Source organism: Oncorhynchus nerka, linkage group LG4 (assembly GCF_034236695.1).
Source record: "Oncorhynchus nerka isolate Pitt River linkage group LG4, Oner_Uvic_2.0, whole genome shotgun sequence".
NCBI classification, from domain to species: Eukaryota; Metazoa; Chordata; class Actinopteri; order Salmoniformes; family Salmonidae; genus Oncorhynchus; species Oncorhynchus nerka.
Window position 1 is genome coordinate 80859454 of NC_088399.1, and position 12500 is coordinate 80871953.

The following is a 12500-nucleotide window of genomic DNA, read 5'->3' on the forward strand; positions in this document are numbered from 1 at the left end:
TGCTTTCACCTTATGACATCCAGTGGAACAGCCACTTTACAATAGTGCATCTAGGTCTTTTAAGGGGGGAGGGGGAGAAGGATTACTTTATCATATCCTAGGTATTCCTTAAAGAGGTGGGGTTTCAGGTGTCTCCGGAAGGTGGTGATTGACTCCGCTGTCCTGGCGTCGTGAGGGAGTTTGTTCCACCATTGGGGGGCCAGAGCAGCGAACAGTTTTGACTGGGCTGAGCGGGAACTGTACTTCCTCAGTGGTAGGGAGGCGAGCAGGCCAGAGGTGGATGAACGCAGTGCCCTTGTTTGGGTGTAGGGCCTGATCAGAGCCTGGAGGTAGTGAGGTGCCGTTCCCCTCACAGCTCCGTAGGCAAGCACCATGGTCTTGTAGCGGATGCGAGCTTCAACTGGAAGCCAGTGGAGAGAGCGGAGGAGCGGGGTGACGTGAGAGAACTTGGGAAGGTTGAACACCAGACGGGCTGCGGCGTTCTGGATGAATTGTAGGGGTTTAATGGCACAGGCAGGGAGCCCAGCCAACAGCGAGTTGCAGTAATCCAGACGGGAGATGACAAGTGCCTGGATTAGGACCTGCGCCGCTTCCTGTGTGAGGCAGGGTCGTACTCTGCGGATGTTGTAGAGCATGAACCTACAGGAACGGGCCACCGCCTTGATGTTATTTGAGAACGACAGGGTGTTGTCCAGGATCACGCCAAGGTTCTTAGCGCTCTGGGACGAGGACACAATGGAGTTGTCAACCGTGATGGCGAGATCATGGAACGGGCAGTCCTTCCCCGGGAGGAAGAGCAGCTCCGTCTTGCCGAGGTTCAGCTTGAGGTGATGATCTGTCATCCACACTGATATGTCTGCCAGACATGCAGAGATACGATTCGCCACCTGGTCGTCAGAAGGGGGAAAGGAGAAGATTAATTGTGTGTCGTCTGCATAGCAATGATAGGAGAGACCATGTGAGGTTATGACAGAGCCAAGTGACTTGGTGTATAGTGAGAATAGGAGAGGGCCTAGAACAGAGCCCTGGGGGACACCAGTGGTGAGAGCACGTGGTGAGGAGACGGATTCTCGCCACGCCACCTGGTAGGAGCGACCTGTCAGGTAGGACGCAATCCAAGCGTGGGCCGCGCCGGGAGATGCCCAACTCGGAGAGGGTGGAGAGGAGGATCTGATGGTTCACAGTATCGAAGGCAGCCGATAGGTCTAGAAGGATGAGAGCAGAGGAGAGAGAGTTAGCTTTAGCAGTGCGGAGCGCCTCCGTGATACAGAGAAGAGCAGTCTCAGTTGAATGACTAGTCTTGAAACCTGACTGATTTGGATCAAGAAGGTCATTCTGAGAGAGATAGCGGGAGAGCTGGCCAAGGACGGCACGTTCAAGAGTTTTGGAGAGAAAAGAAAGAAGGGATACTGGTCTGTAGTTGTTGACATCGGAGGGATCGAGTGTAGGTTTTTTCAGAAGGGGTGCAACTCTCGCTCTCTTGAAGACGGGAGGGACGTAGCCAGCGGTCAGGGATGAGTTGATGAGCGAGGTGAGGTAAGGGAGAAGGTCACCGGAGATGGTCTGGAGAAGAGAGGAGGGGATAGGGTCAAGCGGGCAGGTTGTTGGGCGGCCGGCCGTCACAAGACGCGAGATGTCATCTGGAGAGAGAGGGGAGAAAGAGGTCAGAGCACAGGGTAGGGCAGTGTGAGCAGAACCAGCGGTGTCGTTTGACTTAGCAAACGAGGATCGGATGTCGTCGACCTTCTTTTCAAAATGGTTGACGAAGTCATCTGCAGAGAGGGAGGAGGGGGAGGGGGAGGAGGATTCAAGAGGGAGGAGAAGATGGCAAAGAGCTTCCTAGGGTTAGAGGCAGATGCTTGGAATTTAGAGTGGTAGAAAGTGGCTTTAGCAGCAGAGACAGAGGAGGAAAATGTAGAGAGGAGGGAGTGAAAGGATGCCAGGTCCGCAGGGAGGCGAGTTTTCCTCCATTTCCGCTCGGCTGCCCGGAGCCCTGTTCTGTGAGCTCGCAATGAGTCATCGAGCCACGGAGCGGGAGGGGAGGACCGAGCCGGCCTGGAGGATAGGGGACATAGAGAGTCAAAGGATGCAGAAAGGGAGGAGAGGAGGGTTGAGGAGGCAGAATCAGGAGATAGGTTGGAGAAGGTTTGAGCAGAGGGAAGAGATGATAGGATGGAAGAGGAGAGAGTAGCGGGGGAGAGAGAGCGAAGGTTGGGACGGCGCGATACCATCCGAGTAGGGGCAGTGTGGGAAGTGTTGGATGAGAGCGAGAGGGAAAAGGATACAAGGTAGTGGTCGGAGACTTGGAGGGGAGTTGCAATGAGGTTAGTGGAGGAACAGCATCTAGTAAAGATGAAGTCGAGCGTATTGCCTGCCTTGTGAGTAGGGGGGGAAGGTGAGAGGGTGAGGTCAAAAGAGGAGAGGAGTGGAAAGAAGGAGGCAGAGAGGAATGAGTCAAAGGTAGACGTGGGGAGGTTAAAGTCGCCCAGAACTGTGAGAGGTGAGCCCTCCTCAGGAAAGGAGCTTATCAAGGCATCAAGCTCATTGATGAACTCTCCGAGGGAACCTGGAGGGCGATAAATGATAAGGATGTTAAGCTTGAAAGGGCTGGTAACTGTGACAGCATGGAATTCAAAGGAGGCGATAGACAGATGGGTAAGGGGAGAAAGAGAGAATGACCACTTGGGAGAGATGAGGATCCCGGTGCCACCACCCCGCTGACCAGAAGCTCTTGGGGTGTGCGAGAGCACGTGTGCGGACGAAGAGAGAGCAGTAGGAGTAGCGGTGTTGTCTGTGGTGATCCATGTTTCCGTCAGAGCCAAGAAGTCGAGGGACTGGAGGGAGGCATAGGCTGAGATGAACTCTGCCTTATTGGCCGCAGATCGGCAGTTCCAGAGGCTACCGGAGACCTGGAACTCCACGTGAGTCGTGCGCGCTGGGACCACCAGATTAGGGTGGCTGCGGCCACGCGGTGTGGAGCGTTTGTATGGTCTGTGCAGAGAGGAGAGAACAGGGATAGACAGACACATAGTTGACAGGCTAGAGAAGAGGCTACGCTAATGCAGAGGAGATTGGAATGACAAGTGGACTACACGTCTCGAATGTTCAGAAAGTTAAGCTTACGTAGCAAGAATCTAATTGACTAAAATGATTAAAATGATAGAGTACTGCTGGGGTAGGCTAGCTGCGTTGTTGACACTACCCTAATCAAGTCGTACCGTTGAGTGTGAAGTTTCTACAATGCTGCTTATCGGGAGCTAGCTGGCTAGCTAGCAGTGTTGGTTACGTTACGTTGCGTTAGGAGAACGACAATAGCTGGCTAGCTAACCTAGAAAATCGCTCTAGACTACACAATTATCTTTGAAACAAAGACGGCTATGTAGCTAGCTATGTAGCTAGCTACGATCAAACAAATCACACCGTTGGGACTGTAATGAAATGAAATGAAAAAGTGATACTACCTGTGGAGCGACGCGGAATGCGACCGGAAAGCGAAAGTTCTATTCAGTAGACGTTGGCTGGCTATTGGCTAGCTAGGAGTGTCTCCTACGTTAAGGACGACAAAATAGCTGGCTAGCTAACCTCGGTGAATTAAGATAATCACTCTAAGACTACACACTCTAAACTACACAATTATCTTGGATACGAAGACAGCAAAGACAACTATGTAGCTATCTAATACTACACTAATCAAGTCGTTCGGTTGAGTGTGATAGTTACTACAGTGCTACGGTAGCCGGTGAACGTATGCTAGCTGGCTAGCTGCTAGGCAGATAGGAGGGCGACGAAATACGATAATAACGCAATTATCACTCTAAGACTCCACACTCTAAGCTACACAATTATCTTGGATACGAAGACAGCAAAGACAACTATGTAGCTAGCTATGTAGCTAGCTAACACTACACTAATCAAGTCGTTCAGTTGAGTGTGATAGTTACTAACCTAACCCTAACCCTAACCTTTACATAACCCTAACCTAACGCTAACCTTTACATAACCCTAACCTAACCCTAACCCTAACCTTTACATAACCCTAACCTAACCCTAACCCTAACCTTTACATAACCCTAACCTAACCCTAACCTTTACATAACCCTAACCTAACCCTAACCCTAACCTTTACATAACCCTAACCTAACCCTAACCTTTACATAACCCTAACCTAACCCTAACCCTAACCTTTACATAACCCTAACCTAACCCTAACCTTTACATAACCCTAACCTAACCCTAACCCTAACTTTTACATAACTCTAACCTAACCCTAACCCTAACTTTTACATAACTCTAACCTAACCCTAACCCTAACCTTTACATAACTCTAACCTAACCCTAACCCTAACCTTTACATAACTCTAACCTAACCCTAACCCTAACCTTTACATAACTCTAACCTAACCCTAACCTTTACATAACCCTAACCTAACCCTAACCCTAACCTTTACATAACTCTAACCTAACCCTAACCCTAACCTTTACATAACCCTAACCCTAACCTTTACATAACCCTAACCTAACCCCAACCTTTACATAACCCTAACCTAACCCTAACCCTAACCCTAACCTTTACATAACTCTAACCTAACCCTAACCCTAACCTTTACATAACTCTAAACTAACGCTAACCCTAACCTTTACATAACTCTAACCTAACCCTAACCTTTACATAACCCTAACCTAACCCTAACCCTAACCTTTACATAACCCTAACCTAACCCTAACCCTAACCTTTACATAACCCTAACCTAACCCTAACCCTAACCTTTACATAACCCTAACCTAACCCTAACCTTTACATAACTCTAACCTAACCCTAACCCTAACCTTTACATAACTCTAACCTAACCCTAACCCTAACCCTAACCCTAACCTTTACATAACTCTAACCTAACCCTAACCCTAACCTTTACATAACTCTAACCTAACCCTAACCCTAACCCTAACCTTTACATAACTCTAACCTAACCCTAACCCTAACCTTTACATAACTCTAACCTAACCCTAACCTTTACATAACCCTAACCTAACCCTAACCCTAACCTTTACATAACTCTAACCTAACCCTAACCCTAACCTTTACATAACTCTAACCTAACCCTAACCCTAACCTTTACATAACTCTAACCTAACCCTAACCTTTACATAACCCTAACCTAACCCTAACCCTAACCTTTACATAACTCTAACCTAACCCTAACCCTAACCTTTACATAACTCTAATCTAACCCTAACCCTAACCTTTACATAAGTCTAACCTAACCCTAACCCTAACCTTTACATAACTCTAACCTAACCCTAACCCTAACCTTTAAATAACTCTAACCTAACCCTAACCCTAACCTTTACATAACTCTAACCTAACCCTAACCCTAACCTTTACATAACCCTAACCTAACCCTAACCCTAACGTTTACATAACCCTAACCTAACCCTAACCCTAACCTTTACATAACCCTAACCTAACCCTAACCGTAACCTTTACATAACCCTAACCTAACCCTAACCTTTACATAACTCTAACCTAACCCTAACCCTAACCTTTACATAACTCTAACCTAACCCTAACCCTAACCCTAACCTTTACATAACTCTAACCTAACCCTAACCCTAACCTTTACAAAACTCTAACCTAACCCTAACCCTAACCTTTACATAACTCTAACCTAACCCTAACCCTAACCTTTACATAACTCTAACCTAACCCTAACCCTAACCCTAACCTTTACATAACTCTAACCTAACCCTAACCCTAACCTTTACATAACTCTAACCTAACCCTAACCTTTACATAACCCTAACCTAACCCTAACCCTAACCTTTACATAACTCTAACCTAACCCTAACCCTAACCTTTACATAACTCTAACCTAACCCTAACCCTAACCTTTACATAACTCTAACCTAACCCTAACCTTTACATAACCCTAACCTAACCCTAACCCTAACCTTTACATAACTCTAACCTAACCCTAACCCTAACCTTTACATAACTTTAATCTAACCCTAACCCTAACCTTTACATAAGTCTAACCTAACCCTAACCCTAACCTTTACATAACTCTAACCTAACCCTAACCCTAAACTTTACATAACTCTAACTTAACCCTAACCCTAACCTTTACATAACTATAACCTAACCCTAACCCTAACCTTTACATAACTCTAACCTAACCCTAACCCTAACCTTTACATAACCCTAACCTAACCCTAACCCTAACCTTTACATAACTCTAACCTAACCCTAACCCTAACCTTTACATAACCCTAACCTAACCCTAACCCTAACCCTAACCTTTACATAACCCTAACCTAACCCTAACCCTAACCTTTACATAACTCTAACCTAACCCTAACCCTAACCTTTACATAACTCTAATCTAACCCTAACCCTAACCTTTACATAAGTCTAACCTAACCCTAACCCTAACCTTTACATAACTCTAACCTAACCCTAACCCTAACCTTTACATAACTCTAACCTAACCCTAACCCTAACCTTTACATAACCCTAACCTAACCCTAAACCTAACCTTTACATAACCCTAACCTAACCCTAACCTTTACATAACTCTAACCTAACCCTAACCCTAACCTTTACATAACTCTAACCTAACCCTAACCCTAACCTTTACATAACCCTAACCTAACCCTAACCCTAACCTTTACATAACCCTAACCTAACCCTAACCTTTACATAACCCTAACCTAACCCTAACCCTAACCTTTACATAACCCTAACCTAACCCTAACCTTTACATAACCCTAACCTAACCCTAACCCTAACTTTTACATAACTCTAACCTAACCCCTAACCCTAACTTTTACATAACTCTAACCTAACCCTAACCTAACCTAACCTTTACATAACTCTAACCTAACCCTAACCCTAACCTTTACATAACTCTAACCTAACCCTAACCCTAACCTTTACATAACTCTAACCTAACCCTAACCTTTACATAACCCTAACCTAACCCTAACCCTAACCTTTACATAACTCTAACCTAACCCTAACCCTAACCTTTACATAACCCTAACCCTAACCTTTACATAACCCTAACCTAACCCCAACCTTTACATAACCCTAACCTAACCCTAACCCTAACCCTAACCTTTACATAACTCTAACCTAACCCTAACCCTAACCTTTACATAACTCTAACCTAACCCTAACCCTAACCTTTACATAACTCTAACCTAACCCTAACCTTTACATAACCCTAACCTAACCCTAACCCTAACCTTTACATAACCCTAACCTAACCCTAACCCTAACCTTTACATAACCCTAACCTAACCCTAACCCTAACCTTTACATAACCCTAACCTAACCCTAACCCTAACCTTTACATAACTCTAACCTAACCCTAACCCTAACCTAACTTTACATAACTTAACATAACCCTAACCTAACCTAACCCTAACCTTTACATAACCTAACCTTAACCTAACCCTAACCTTTACATAACCTAACCTAACCCTAACCTAACCTAACCCTAACCTAACCCTTAACTAACCTAACCCTAACCCTAACCTTTACATAACTCTAACCTAACCCTAACCTTTACATAACCCTAACCTAACCCTAACCCTAACCTAACATAACCTAACCTAACCTAACCCTAACCTTTACATAACCCCCTAACCTAACCCTAACCCTAACCTTTTCTAACCTAACCCTAACCCTAACCTACATAACTCTAACCTAACCCTAACCCTAACCTTTACATAACTCTAACCTAACCCTAACCTAACCTAACCTAACCTAACTCCTTTACATAACCTAACCTAACCCTAACCCTAACCTTTACATAACCTAACCTAACCTAACCCCTAACCCTAACCTAACCTAACCCTAACCCTAACCTAACCTAACCTAACCTAACTTCTAACTAACCTAACCCTAACCCTAACCTTTACATAACTCTAACCTAACCCTAACTAACCTAACCTAACCTAACCTAACCTAACCCTAACCTAACCCTAACCCTAACCCTAACCCTAACCTAACCTAACCCTAACCTTTACATAACCCTAACCTAACCTTTAACTAACCCTAACCTAACCCTAACCCTAACCCTAACCTAACCTAACCTTACTAACCTAACCTAACCCTAACCCTAACCTTTACCTAACCTAACCTAACCCTAAACCCTAACCTAACCTAACCCTAACCTAACCTAACCTAACCCTAACCTAACTAACTCTAACCTAACCCTAACCCTAACCTTACCCTAACCTAACCCTAACCCTAACCTTTAACCTAACCTAACCTAACCCTAACCTAACCCCTAACCTACTAACCTAACCTAACCCTAACCCTAACCTAACCCTAACTTAACCTAACCTAACCTAACCTAACCTAACCCTAACCTAACCCTTAACCCTAACCCTAACTAACCTAACCCTAACCCTAACCTAACCCTAACCTAACCTAACCCTAACCCTAACCTAACCCTAACCTAACCCTAACCTAACCCTAACCCTAACCTAACCTAACCCTAACCCTAACCCTAACCTAACCTAACCTAACCCTAACCTAACCCTTACATAACCTAACCTAACCCTAACCTAACCCTAACCTAACCTAACCCTAACCTAACCCTAACCTAACCTAACCTAACCTAACCCTAACTCTAACCTAACCTAACCTAACCTTACTAACTTCTTTAACCCTAACCTAACTCTAACCTAACTTCCCTAACCCTAACCCTAACTTCTTTACATTCTTCTAACCTAACCCCTTCTTCTTCTAACCTAACCCTAACCTTTACATAACCTAACCTAACCCTAACCCTAACCTTAACCTAACCTAACCTAACCCTAACCCTACTAACTTAACCCCTAACCTAACCTAACTTCCTAACCCTAACCCTAACTAACCTAACCTAACCCTAACCTCTAACCTAACTCTAACCTAACCCTAACCCTAACCTAACTCTAACCTAACCCTAACTCTAACTTCTAACCTAACCCTAACCTAACCTTAACCTAACCTAACCCTAACCTAACCCTAACCTAACCCTAACCTAACCTAACCCTAACTTAACCTAACCTAACCTAACCTCTTCTAACTAACCCTAACCTAACCCTAACCCTAACCTAACCTAACTTCTTCTAACTTCTAACCTAACCTAAGCCTAACTTCTAACCTAACCCTAACCTAACCTTCTAACTTCTAACCTAACCCTAACCCTAACCTTTACATAACTCTAACCTAACCCTAACCCTAACCTTTACTAACTTCTAACCTAACCCTAACCCTAACCTTTAACCTAACCTAACCCTAACCCTAACCTACCTAACCTAACCTAACCTAACCCTAACCTAACCCTAACCTAACCTAACCTAACCTAACCCTAACCTTACATAACCTAACCTAACCTAACCCTAACCTTTACATAACTCTAACCTAACCTAACCTAACCTAACTTCTAACTAACCTAACCTAAACCTAACCTAACCCTAACCCTAACCCTAACCTAACCCTAACCCTAAACTTCTAACCTAACCCTAACCTTTACTAACCTAACTTCTAACCTAACCCTAACCCTAACCCTAACCTAACCTAACCTAACCTAACCTAACCTAACCTAACCCTAACCCTAACCTAACTTCTTCTTCTTCTTCTTCTTAACCTAACCTAACTAACCCTAACCTAACCTTCTAACCTAACCCTAACCCTAACCTAACCTAACCTCTAACCTAACCTAACTTCTAACCTAACCTTTTAACTCTAACCTAACCTAACCCTAACCTAACCTAACCTAACCCTAACTAACCTAACCCCTAACCCTAACCCTACCCTAACTTCTAACCTAACCTAACCCTAACCCTACTAACCCTAACCTAACCTAACCTAACCTAACCTAACCTAACCTAACCCCCTAACCCTAACCCTAACCTAACCTAACCTAACCTAACCCTAACCTAACCCTAACCTAACCCTAACCCTAACCCTAACCTAACCCTAACCTAACCCTAACCTAACCCTAACCTAACCTAACCTAACCCTAACCTAACCTAACCTTACTAACCTAACCTAACCTAACCCTAACCTAACCCTAACCCTAACCTAACCTAACCTAACCCTAACCCTAACCTAACCTAACCTAACCTAACCTAACCCTAACCTAACCTAACCCTAACCCTAACCTAACCTAACCTAACCCTAACCCTAAACCTAACCTACCCTAACCCTAACCTAACCCTAACCCTAACTTCTAACCTAACCTAACCTAACCTAACCTAACCTAACCTAACCTAACCTAACCCTAACCTTAACCTAACCCTAACCTAACCCTAACCCTAACCCTAACCTAACCTAACCTAACCTAACCCTAACCCTAACCTAACCTAACTTCACTTAACCTAACCTAACCTAACCCTAACCCTAACCTAACCTAACCTAACCCTAACCCTAACCTAACCTAACCTAACCTAACCCTAACCTTCTAACCTAACCCTAACCTAACCTAACCTAACCTAACCTAACCTAACCCTAACCTAACTTCTAACCTAACCCTAACCTAACCTAACCTAACCTAACCTAACTCTTCTTCTAACCTCCTAACCCTAACCTTAACCCTAACTTCTAACCTAACCCTAACCCTAACCTTTACTAACCTAACCCTAACCCTAACCCTAACCTTTACCTAACCCTAACCTAACCCTAACTTCCTAACCTAACCTAACCTAACCTAACCTTTACTAACCTTCTAACCTAACCCTAACCTAACCTAACCCTAACTAACCTAACCCCTAACCCTAACCCTTCTAACCTTCTTCCTCTAACCCTAACCTAACCCTAACCTAACCTTCTAACTTCTAACCTAACCCTAACCCTAACCTTTACATAACTCTAACCTAACCCTAACCTCTAACCTAACCTAACCTTCTTCTTAACCTTCTAACCTCTTCTTCCTAACCTAACCTAACCTAACCCTAACCTAACCCTAACCTAACCTAACCTTACATAACTCTAACCTAACCCTAACCCTAACCTTTACATAACTCTAACCTAACCTTCTTCCTTCCTTTACTAACTTCTAACCTAACCCTAACCCTAACCTTTACATAACTAACCTAACCCTAACCCTTCTAACCTAACCCCTAACCCCTAACCCCCTAACCTAACCCTAACCTAACCTAACCTAACCCTTCCTCTTCTTAACCTAACCTAACCTAACCCTAACTTCTTAACCCTAACCTAACCCTAACCCTAACCTAACCTAACCTAACCTAACCCTAACCTAACCCTAACCCTAACCCTAACCTAACCTAACCCTAACTTTAACTTCTAACCTAACCCTAAACCCTAACTAACCTAACCTAACCCTAACCTAACCTAACATAACTTCTAACCTAACCCTAACCCTAACCTAACCTAACTCTAACCTAACCCTAACTTCCTTCTTCTAACCTAACCTAACCTAACCTAACCCTAACCCTAACCTACCTAACTTCTTCTTCTAACCCTAACCTAACCTAACCTAACCCTAACCTAACCTTTACTAACCTAACCTAACCCTAACATTCTTCTAACCTAACCTAACCCTAACCCCTAACCTAACCTAACCCTAACCTTTCTTCTTCCTAACCTAACCTAACCCTTCTTCTAACTCTAACCTAACCCCTAACCCTAACCTAACCTAACCCTAACCTAACCTAACCTAACCTTCTTCTAACTTCTAACCTAACCTAACCCTAACCTAACTAACCTAACCTAACCTAACCCTAACCTAACCCTAACCTAACCTAACCCTAACCTAACCCTAACCTAACCTAACCTTTACATAACTCTAACCTAACCCTAACCTAACCTTCTAACCTAACTTCTAACCTTAACCTTCTTCTTCTTCTTACTTCTAACTTCTTCCTTCTTCTAACCTAACCTAACCCTTCTTCTAACCTAACCTAACCTAACCTAACCTTAACCCTAACTTCTAACCTAACCTAACCTTCCTAACTTCTAACCCTTCCCTAACCCTAACCTTCTACTAACTTCTAACCTAACCCTAACCTAACCTTCTTCTTAACTTCTAACCTAACCCTTCCCTAACCTAACTAACCCTAACCTAACCCTAACCTAACCTAACCTTTACTAACTCTAACCTAACCCTAACCCTAACCTTCTACCTAACCCTTCTTCTTCTTCTTCCCTTCCTAACCTAACCCTAACCCTAACCTTCCTAACCTAACCCTAACCCTAACCTAACCTAACCCTAACCTAACCTAACCTAACCCTAACCCCTAACCCTAACCCTAACCCTAACCTTACTTCTAACTAACCTAACCTAACCTAACCTAACCTACCTAACCCTAACCCTAACCTTTAACTAACCTAACCTAACCTAACCCTAACCCTAACCTAACCTAACCTAACCTCTAACCTAACCCTTCTTCCCTAACTCTAACTTCTAACCTAACCTAACCCTAACCTACCTTCCTTCTAACTTCCTTCCTAACCTCTTCCTAACCTAACCTAACCTAACCTT

At 44.0% G+C, this 12500-nt stretch overlaps 1 protein-coding gene across 1 annotated transcript in view; it reads right to left on the bottom strand.

Moving 5' to 3' along the window:
• The window catches only part of LOC115116347 (collagen alpha-2(IX) chain-like), a 40101-nt gene that overhangs the window by 18925 nt on the left and 8676 nt on the right, over positions 1-12500 (bottom strand).